The sequence below is a fragment of the Astatotilapia calliptera genome, chromosome 23 (assembly GCF_964374335.1).
Source record: "Astatotilapia calliptera chromosome 23, fAstCal68.1, whole genome shotgun sequence".
Lineage (NCBI taxonomy): Eukaryota > Metazoa > Chordata > Actinopteri > Cichliformes > Cichlidae > Astatotilapia > Astatotilapia calliptera.
The window spans coordinates 39,147,890-39,157,693 of record NC_137443.1 but is presented as its reverse complement, the minus strand read 5'-3'; the positions used below and the strand labels follow the sequence as shown (position 1 = coordinate 39,157,693).

The 9,804-nt window shown below is 44.0% G+C and overlaps 1 long non-coding RNA gene across 1 annotated transcript; it reads left to right on the top strand.

Annotated features, from left to right (window-relative positions):
• The first annotated feature begins 385 nt into the window (after positions 1-385).
• LOC113015783 (uncharacterized) lies at positions 386-9,804 on the top strand. Its single transcript, XR_003271157.2, has 2 exons — positions 386-626; positions 9,526-9,804. It is a non-coding gene; the product is annotated as an uncharacterized LOC113015783 (long non-coding RNA).

Sequence of the window (9,804 nt, the reverse complement as noted above, 5' to 3'; positions counted from 1 at the left end):
TTGCTGAGGATACCTTACTGCCCTTCTTAAGACATACACACTCCCCCACCGCCACCACCAAAAATCTACTTCAGGTGACACTAAAATGTAAGCTTTTAATGGTCCTGCTGTGTGTAGGCGTGCACACGCACATGCACGCAATTGATGCGTAGGGGTGTAGAGTGGTCAACTGATGAGGCAGTGTGGAGGCTGAGAGCTCTGGAGAGTGGTGTGTGGGTTGGAAGCCTCCTCTCCTTGCAGCGAAACGCACACACAAACACACACACACATGCATGCACGCACAAAGCTGGGGGAGGTGGAGGCAGCAGGGCTTGCTTCGCTGGCTGTCCATTGATCAGTGAAGAGGTTGGTAGACTTAAAAGATCCGTGTAGAGACTGGTGGAGAGCAGAGAGAGAGAGGGAAGGATGCAGCGAGCAGAGACAGAGAGAAACAGCCAAGGAGAGCTGCACAGGGGGAACACCTCGAGAGCGAGAGAGAGATAGATAGGAAGGAGAAGAAGAAAGTGAGTGAAGAGGTAGAGATGAGGAGGAGAAGAAGACTAACAGAGGCAGATGACTGCGTCTGAGCGAAGGGGAGGGGTGGTGGGGGTTGCCCCGGGCTTTAACAGTCTGGATGGAGCTCATAGGTAAGCGCTTGATGTTTCTGTGTTCCTCAGTGTGATGTACGTGCGCATACAGCCTGGGTGCCCATTTGTATGCCTGTGTGTGTCTCGCGCTGCCCGTGCTTCGGTGTGGAGTCGCTGCTGCAGAGAGAGTGAGAGTGTGTGTGTGAGATGAGAGATGCCAGTCGTTTGGCTTCACAGTGCAGCAGCAGCAGCAGCAGCAGGAGTACAAATCTCCCAGGCTTCCTTCCTCTGCAGATGACACCATTCACTCTTGTTAGCTCTTCAATTAAAAACAGCAGCGTGCCACCGGACTGGCATCACTGCTGCAGGATTCATTCAGGCTGAGTGCAGGGTGGGAACATCACCAACAGGCTTGGTAAAGATGAGTTCTGCTGGGGGGAGGGGGGTTAATGAAATGATATACTGCTGCATACAGTAGGAAAGACTGAAAATGCATGCACTGGTTACTTAAATGCCCATGTGGCACATTATCCATGAAACAAAAGGGATGAGCCACGAGTCCTGTAGCAACTCAGTCCCGAGACATGTCACCCATGTGTGTCTACAAGGGATCCTCTTTTTTTCCCCCATAAGAAGGATAAGTGATCTAGCAATGCCTGCAGTCTTGTAAAATGAGAGATTAAGCAGTGAATCATCAGGTGACAGAACACCATTCACACCTGCATCTACGATTCTGAGATTTTATTTTTTGGGGGGGCGGGGTTAATCCAAAATGTTCAATAGAAAAACGTAGTAAAAAACAGGATGTCAGTGAATATGTATTTCTGAAGCACTAGGTCTGCTTCTTGACCGCTGATGGGCTGAACTATTGTTAAGTGGCCAATAATTGAAATTGAAATAATTAATTAAATAAAATAATAGAACCACGCACCAGAGATCTGCACTCATGAAGGCTTCAAATTAGTTTATTGTACAACTTGTGCGAGGTAAATGCACAAATTTTTTCCCTAAAGACTCTGCTTTGGAGTTCTTGGTAGTCACATGCTTTCCAGCCCCCCCCCCCCTCTGAAATTCAGAAATTCTCATAAGAAGTCCTGGCTCGGCTTCAATAACAGCCTGGTGGATGTAGAGACCAACCTTTAAGGCAAGGACATTGATTTAAGGCAACTCTTTAATCCACAGCCACTTGTGGCTTGTTGCGCAATATATATATATATATATATATATATATATATATATATATATATATATATATATATATATATATATATATATATATATATATATATATATTCTTCTACATCGGACCCCAAACCCAGACTTCCCCGGACCCCAGTTAGTGCACCACCAAGGCAGCAGCTGAAGACCCCCCCCCCCCCCCCAGCACCACCACTACCCCTCCTCCTCTTTTATGATATGGGAAGCAGCACGCGTTGACGTGTCGCGCTGCGCTTCCGACCGCTAGTATCGGCATGCGTCTTGTGCACACACGCACAGTGTTCTCATGGGGACATGCGGCCAGCAGAGCCAGCCACGGTAAGTGGAGCCACTTTTCATAACGACGCTTTCTATCTCCGGGGAAGGCACAACAACTTTCGCCGGCCGTTAGTGTTGCTGCTGCTGCCTCAGCCCGTGCTGGAGAAAAGCAACTTTAATAGACTTTCTTTCACTCTCTCTCTCGTTTGTCGGCACCATTCCGTTCACAGCTTTATCCATGCAGATTGCGCAACGCGGAGTGTGATCGGACGGGAAACCGTGAAAACAATACCGTGCTCTTGTTGTTGTTGTTGTTATTAATGTTATTTATTGTTATTATTTAACACCGGTTTCCTCAAGTGAACGCTCACGCTGACCAAAGCCCACCTCATCACCTCGGCTGTGCTCTGCTTTTGGCCATGCGGGGCTTCTCCATGGAGCACATTTCAGTCTCACCACTTGGTTAACAAAAAAAAAACAGAGGGGCATTTTTACGCACTTTTTTAAAAAACCCAAAGACATATCTTAAGTGCTGCTCAACATTCAAGTTGTGTTTTTCTTTTTGTCAACTTGAATGTTTAGTTACTTTGAGTGCCAAGTGTGGTACTCGGTCCTGCGAGTGTGTGTGTGTTGGGGGGGATGGGGGGGGGGGGGGGGGGGGCAATGCGCAAAGTGTGTGGTCTCCAAGCTCTCCACCCACGCAGAGACGCACGGTTCGTGCGCGGGCGCACACGCCTGCACATGCACACACACAGACTACAAGTTGTGTCTGTGTCGGTCGGGCATGGATGTCTCTGAGTCTCAGGAATGCGCCCGGCGTTTTCTCTCTATTTTTCACATTAAGTGCAGTTTGGAAACCGCTCTCAAAGCCGCTCTCAGAACCGATGCCACCGCTGTCAAAACTCTGACACCAAGGCACGCAAATCCGGTTGCGAGTTTCAGAATAAGAGCCGCACAAACTCGCAATATTTACCCATATCATATCATATCATTTTTTTTTCCTTTCCCATATTGGCTGTCAGTACATTATATATACCGTATTTATGCTTATAAATAAGATTATAATATAGTTAATTCTATATGTTTGCTTTGAAATTACTTTACAGCTTAATTAATAAATAAAATAATTCAGCCATTCTACTATCAATTAATCAAGTCGCCTATTGAGTTAATATGAATAATGACATGTTTGGACTGCAGTTATTTTTGGTATTACTAAATATATATCATATTATTCATTTCCTATTACTAAGTATGCTCGTCTCTATATTTAGTTTATTTCAAACCACAAAAAACGAAAGAAAACAAAGAAGAAAGAAAAAACTCTTAAACACATAAAGTTCCCGGTTTGTTCCGGGTGAAATTCATCATGCTTTACACTAAAGAGGGAAGGGAGGGGGGTAGCCCCTGCCTGGAGAGGAGAGAGGGGGAAATTCTTGTGTTTTTGGTATGCGATTACCCAGCGGAGAACCCATGACTGAAAGGGAGGAGGAGGACCGGGGTTGAATTTAGGATACATTCCTTGCCTTCCTTTTTACGGTAACCACATTATTGCTGCTGCTGACATGCTGCCTCCTCACATGACACCCCTAAGCTCCCAGCTGATGCGTTACAACTGGACAAAGCGAGTCAGATGACCTCAGCACGTATGAGTGCAGGAGAACTACAAATGTCGATAATAATAATAATAATAATAATAATAATAATAATAATAATAATGTTAATGAGTTTACCTCAGATGTTTAGCTGAGTCAAATGATTTAGAGAACGTGTAAAAATGACTCCTTTGGAGATTTTTAATAAGACAAAACCTGATTTTATTTGTAGAATTGCATTGAGAACTTGTTAACTTTAAGGTAAACTCTGTTTGATAAATGTCTGATATGTTTAAAATTATGGGGAATTCCTGGCTTAAAATGACCACTTAGAGAAATCGTATTCAGTTCTTGCTAGCTGTAACAAGCCTTATTTAAGGGTTTCCTCTTAAAGGATACATTGGTGATACAGTGTAGCTTTTCTGGATAGGAAAGCCTGTCACAAAGACACAAGGTAACAATTCATAAAACAGCCAATGACTTAGGGTGTAATTCACCTGTAATTAAATGGAATTTCAGTGTATTTTGTTTGAAATTACAATGTAATTTACTTATTTAAAATACTTAGAGTTAGTAGGGTAACAAATCAGGTTTTTACAGGAAACAAGTAATTATACTTTAAGTCATTTTAAGTAATGCGTAATTTCCTCATAAGTTAGCAGAAAAACAAACAACATCTCAAGCATGCTGTACTGTTGGAGGCGACGGCCGTATTATGAAGTGTCATAACCTTGCCCAACTTCTGGGTATTTTACAGAAAATTAGGTAAGTAATGTACAGCGTGAGTGAAATAAAAAGGCCGACTGAATAATAGAAAATCATTCATGCACATCAATGTAATGATTATTAAATAACGAAGAAAAAGAAAGATGGGCATGGTCAAGTCACCCTACCATACAGCCCGTGCCCCAAAAAGTACAGCATATTTACAATATAAAATGAGGGAAAATACTTTTTTGTTTTCCGCTAAATTACCAGAAAATTACGTACAAATTCAAATTACTTACACACTACTTACTTTGTTTCTTGTAAAAACTTTGCTTGTTAACACCTTATTGGACCTACCTTTAAGGATTTTTAGGTAAATGTAATGACATTGTAATTTCAAATAAAACACCTTGAAATTGCATTTAGTTGCAGGGCAGGACATGAGCAGGGTTACATCACAAGCTTTTTGCCTGCTTCATGCATCGTAGCGGGTCATGACGTAGGCAAAAAGCATGTGATGTAACTGTTTTCCAGCAGCTACACTTGTGCTGCAGTACTTGGGAAGTTTAAAGACCTTTTGCTCCTTAAAAATAAAAATAATAAAAATCCATAACCGTCCTCCAATCTGACCCCTCCCCTTTCTGATAATTCGAACACGGTCCCTTTGAAAAGCGGCCTGGTTCATTATTTCAATCAATTTTCCTTTTACCGTTAACGTCTGCCTACGAACCCACAGGTGGTCTCGCACACACACACACAGACTCTCTCCGAGGCCGGCTCAAACGTCAGAATTTTAGAAATACAGCCACATTACATCTGACATATTAAATGGAGCCTGCCAAATTTGCATAAAACCAGCAGAGCTCTGGCTGGCTGTTCTTCAGCGTCTCTGTCGAAGCCATAATCGCCCACTCGCTAACGACAATTACTATAATGGACTGATTGTTGGATTATACCACCAAAGTGGTTTTAGCACACATCTGCATAATTGTTCTTAGCATATACGCGCTCGTGGGCTCCTGGCTGCCATTAGCTGCTGCAGAGAGGAGGGTGATTGAGGAGTTGTTGAAGAACGGCAGTAAATTGTGTACCAACTGTGTGGGTGTTTTTCCAACCTGGATGAGAAATGCACTTATAAAGCATCGTCTAGTTAAAGATCAGATTTAGATTAGAGCTGCTGCTGGCTGGTAGAGCTGCTCTGCATGGGGGGCAATCCTGTTGCAACCCCAAGGGGTCAACTCACGGTCCTTGAGCAAGGCACTAAACCTAGAAAATGCAGGCCACTGAGTGAAAATGCATGAATCTGAGGGACATTTGGGATAAACAGCAGCGTCTTGAGTCAACTTTATAAATAAAAGTTCAGTAATGAAGGTTATGCAAGGAAATGTGTCATGTGGTATGATTGATGTGAGGAAGCCCAGGGCCAATCGGTGACAGGACGCGTCACCGCTCCTGGATTATCAGTGGGGTCGTTCCAAGACTTTCCCACACTTCAAATCCATCATTTCTGACTCTTGATTTAAAAGCGACTATTAAACATACGTTCAAAATTCGATGCAAAAGAATGGTTTTCTACATCAAAACGTCCTGCCGTTTCAGTGACGTCGACGTTAAATATCAAACATTACTCATGCTTTGAAAAGTCAACACAGCCAGCCCAAGGAGTGCGCTGACTTTGGTGGCTCAGCCTTTGATATCCAGCGCTGGGAAACAAAGTCGCGCTCCCTCTTTGTCAGAAATCACATTAGTGAGACTGAACGTCACGTGACCAACAGATGGACAGACACATCCGTAGTACATGGGGGACTGTAAGCAGCATGAGCCAGATCAACAGCTGAACCCAGCTTTCCACTCGCAGTCTCTGTATAAACATGCAGCGAGGCTTCAGGAAAGGAAGGGAGGAGGGGGTGTGGGGGGTGCTGGATAGAGCAGCAGTGAGAAAATCTGCCCAGATCTTTCCTCCAAAAACGCCAACTGATGATTTCTTAATCAAATTAAGCAGTGAAAGTTTGCCGCCCCCCCCCCCCTTTCCGGCCTGCAAGGACACCTGAAACCTGCAGCGCGGAGGCTGCTTCATGTCCTCCTCATCCTCCTCTCATTCCCCATCTCTTGAAAACAGGCCAACATCCCACACAGACAAAATCATGCTCCCTCTTCCTCTCCGCTTTTCTCTGAACAGCACTCTGTGCTAATTACTCTCCGTTTCCATGGCAATGGGTAGCACCTCGATTTTTTTTCCTGGTATTTTTTGTTATCTTGGATAGCCCGTCACAAACATGCCTCGCATCTCTTCATTTGATGGAGGCCACGGTTTACGTTTCATCTCGGTGGCTTCGAACATAAAGATTTTATGTTTTTTTCATGCTTGCGTTTTATAACAGTATCAGTCTGTCGTCACTGACATGCACTGATTTTACATTTGATCAAGTAGATATAAGAGTAATCATGTACATGGCTGCTATTTATCTGCAGGCAGTTTAATTTGAAATAGTGCTAAAGGGACATTTCACCACAAAATGAGTTTATCCATATAGAAAGTGTTGATGTAAGATGCCTTATGAATGTGGGGTACTTTCAGCTGCTCACTTTCACAGCAGATGGATCTGCGTGTTTGGCTTGGCACAGATTTTTGTTTTGTTTTGTTTTACACAGGATACACTCACTGACACAACCCTCCCGTTTAGCTGGGCTCGGGATAAGTTGAATAAGGGGACACTAACGATCTCCTCCCAGTCTCAAACCAGGGATCCTAACCGGAAAGAAACATGAATGGCGTCCCCCACTTCCCTTCTCAGCTGAGCTGCAATGTCAGCTAGCTGCTACTTTTGGTTGGGGGATGAAACTGCTCACACCAAGCTAAATTTGTTTGAATCACTACGTCCATATTTCTGGAAATACACACCGGATTTCTTACAGTGCTTTGAGTGCCATTTGGCGTGACGTTCACCCCCAAAAAGATCCCTTTAAACAGGACCTGCAAACCTGCTACTTCCAAGTGCCAACTCACTATGGTAACCCAATATTCCTGCAAATATTTGGGGGGGTTTTGTGTGCAAACAGATTCATGGGCAGTCGTGAAACTCTGAGGTCTATACAGATTTTTGCAGTTCTTGTGGGTTCTTGCAGTTCACTTCATTTCAGTTTTTTTAATATAACCACAAATCACAACACCAGTCGCCTCAAGTCGCTTATATTGCAGGGACCCTACAATAAAACAGAGTAAACCCCAATAATCAGACAACTCCCTTAGAGCAAGCACTTTGGCGACAGAGGGAAGGAAAAACTCCCTTTTAACAGGAAGAAACCTCCGGCAGACAGGACACAAATCAAAGAGATTAATCTTCATAATGTTTAGCGAGGAAATCTCAGTGTCCTGATCTTAAAAAAACAAATATCAAAAGCAACAGTTTCCAGTCAGTATTACCAGCTGATTAGCCTAAAACATGAGGTGCTCTTAATTGAATGGGAATGTTTCATCTGGCTCCCTCACCCCTCACAGCTATGAGCCTTGGATGTCACACATTAAGCTGCGCGCAAAGTGAGTCACTTTGACACAGTCACACTTTTCTATATATATATGTGCAGCTCTCAGGAGGGGGGTAAGGGGATGGTTACTATGAAACAAGTCAGAAAAACAGGAGGAGCAAGGAAAAGAAGTAAAGTGAAAAAAAAGCTTTTGAGTAAAATATGAGGCATGGAAGGGGATTGAGAGAGTGAGAACCTGAGAAAACAAGGGGGGGGGGGGGTATCGGGGTCTGAGAGGCCCACCATTCATTACTTATTAAACAGAAAGGAATGTGATGCTTTTGTGTCAAGGCTGCAGTCGGCCATTTTTCATTTAAAGGTCTGAATTTGACACAGAGCTGCACAAATTTCAAATCTACTCGCCGCTTGCACTGTTTCCAGATCGAGCTCGCATTTACTAAACCTGCTTTGTTGTTTTTCTGTAATCTGCATTTAAGTAACGTCAAGCTCTCACATCAAAAACGTGGTTGCACTCCATGACGCTAAAGTTCAAAAAAAAAGTGGGCTTGCTTCTCCTCCTTCGCACATGCCTTCATACCACATTATCTTCAATGACCCTGGGTTTTATGAATGGGCAGCAGGAAGCTCTGCCATTGGCTGACAACGACAGCCAATCAGGAAGGATAATTTTGCAACAGAAGTGGGAGTGGATGAATGGACAAGTCACACATTTTTAGAGGTCGGGACCCTGTTTGTGTGTGTGTGTGTGTGTGTGTGTGTGTGTGTGTGTGTGTGTGTGTGTGTGTGTGTGTCTGTCACACACTGACCTACTTGGTTTATTGCTGGCATCTATACATAGCTGTGGGAAACACAAGCAGACAATCGGCCTGTTTAAAATTAGCAGTCAGGGCCACCTGTCTGTTTCTCACTAAAGCGGAAATGCCAGAGAGGGCAGAGAGGAAGGTAAAACAGGGTGGGAGTGGGAAGGGGTAGGGACGGAGGGGATATCGATCACTCCGCTAATTTAAATCTCTCCCGCTTTCTTTATCCCCTGCTGTGACACAGGGAGACATTGTTAGGTAGGCAGGATTTGAGGACCACTAGCAGGGGGTGGGTTGAGGGGGTTGGTTGGTGGTCCAGGCTATGTGGAATTCCTGTAGGGTAGTATATATAGGGAAATGAGAGCGAATAGTTACAGTTTAGTGTACTTAACCATACCGTATGTTAAGGAAAAGTGTGTGTGTGTGGGGGGGGGGGGGGAGCAGAAGGATGAATGGAGGCGAAGTAGAGTAAAAAAGAAAAACCCTCAGCCCCCCACACCCTTTCCTCCCCCTACACTTTTTAATTTTAACCTTGTAGCACAAAACTGACATTTCCTCCCTCGTCGTGTCAAACAGCCAACAGGAAGTCTCCGTCTTCTTAACTGACATTACAGCTGGCATCTTGTTTCCTAGAATCACGAATTTCAGCCCACACTTGGTTTTGTTCCTGTGCGCCTCCGCCAGAATAATAGTTTGTGGGTGTCGAGTGAAAATGTTTCAGAGAGGCACACTGTACTACACTGTCCAAAATACATACAGCACGTATAAGCACCACTTTTTGCCTGCTGCTGCTTTAAATATTTGCCGTTGTTTGAGTATGAAACAAACAATAGTATAAAACTGTCCTCTTGCCACGGTTGCCGTTCTCACCCAGACATCTTTTTTTTTTTCCAGGCCTCCTGTCAGACTGTCAAACAGAAGAGTCGACTCTCCAGAGAAAAGGAGGCGTGAAGTCTTCCAGTGTCCATCTGTGGCAGTCAAGATGGACACCGACAACCAGTCTGAGCGGGCTCAGTCGGCCATCTTGTTTTCAGCGTGGGTGCAGAGGAACTGTGTGATGCTTAAAAAGCAAAAAAAAAAAAAAAAAAAGCGAGACAAAGAAGGAACTTTAACTCTTTTCCCACATGTACCTGAACCATTGTTCTTTCAGACACAGCAACCCCTATAGCCAAA